General features: G+C 42.1%; 2 protein-coding genes across 5 annotated transcripts in view; one reads left to right on the plus strand and one right to left on the minus strand.

Annotated features, from left to right (window-relative positions):
* Positions 1 to 1,267, plus strand: part of LOC106882798 (neurexin-1a) — a 443,081-nt gene that overhangs the window by 325,065 nt on the left and 116,749 nt on the right. The window lies entirely within an intron of this gene.
* The window catches only part of LOC106882797 (ubiquitin-conjugating enzyme E2 G2), an 81,720-nt gene that overhangs the window by 7,467 nt on the left and 72,986 nt on the right, over positions 1 to 1,267 (minus strand). The gene's annotated exons all lie outside the window — the stretch shown is intronic.

The raw sequence follows: 1,267 nt of genomic DNA on the forward strand, positions 1-1,267 counted from the left end.
GAGAGAGAGAGAGAGGGTGAGGTGGGGTGGGGGATCAGAGGTGAATTAGCTGGGAGCACCATCACCATCACCATTACCACAGCAATACTTAAAAACAGTGAATCAAATTAGACTGATTAATAAATTATGAGAAAGACTCAGTCTAATAAGAAAAAAAAAAGGGGGGGGGGACAAAAAAACAAAAAACAAACTGAACTAGTTTTACTGAATGTGAAACCAACTTCACACTCAATTAACTATTCTGCCTGGCATTCAGTATCAGGACTATGTTATCTAATGTGTCCTTTCCATGTAGACTTAGTAGCTATTTCCAGCAGGATTGGTGACCACAGAGAAGCTTCTTAGTTGGCCACATCATCATCATCATCATCATTTAGTGTCTGTTGTCCATGCTGGCATGGGTTGAACGGTTTGACTGAAGCTGGCACGCTGGAAGGCTGCACCAGACTCCAGTCCGATTTGGCAAGGTTTTCTACAGCTGGTTGCCCTTCCTAACACCAACCACTCCGAGTGGCTTTTTTTACACTCCACCGGCATGGTTGCCATTTGCATGACACCAGAGTGCATTTATGTGCCACCAACAGCGGTGCCAATTTGAGTGACACCGTATCTGCCATGACTGATTTTGTTCGGCTTGATGGGTCTTCTTCTCAAGCACAACATAATGCCAAAGGTCTCGGTCATTGCCTCTGTGAGGCCTGTCTATAATAATCTTTTATCTTCAACTTGTTTCAGCTACTAAACAGTGGCCATGCTGGGGCACCACCTTGAAGGATTTTAGTTGAAAAGATCAACTTGAAACTGGTTACTTTATTGATTTGTTTTGCTGAACTACTAAGTTACAAGTGGTGTGAAGAAACCAACATCGTTGTCAAGTGGAGGTGGTAGGGGGTCAAATATAGGCACAAAGACACACACGACAAATTTCCACATAGTTTCAGTTGACTGAACTCACTCAGAAGGCACTGATTGGACTGGAGTTTGCTTAAGGCGTTGTGCAGTGGGACTGAACCGAAGACGATATGGTTGGTAAGCAAACTTCTTAACCACACAGCCATGCCTGTGCATAAATTCATTGAAGTTTCAGAGTTGTCTCCCCTGCCATTTTTGGCCAGAACTACTAATTTAGAAAATGATTGTTCTCATCAATAAGGGTGTCAGTTTTAATTAGATAGAAATTTCTTGGCTTACTCCACCAAGAAATACCAGCAGCCATTTTGTTTTTAATCTAAATTACAAGACACATTCACCTTTACATACCTAAACA

Source organism: Octopus bimaculoides, chromosome 8 (genome assembly GCF_001194135.2).
Source record: "Octopus bimaculoides isolate UCB-OBI-ISO-001 chromosome 8, ASM119413v2, whole genome shotgun sequence".
NCBI lineage: Eukaryota > Metazoa > Mollusca > Cephalopoda > Octopoda > Octopodidae > Octopus > Octopus bimaculoides.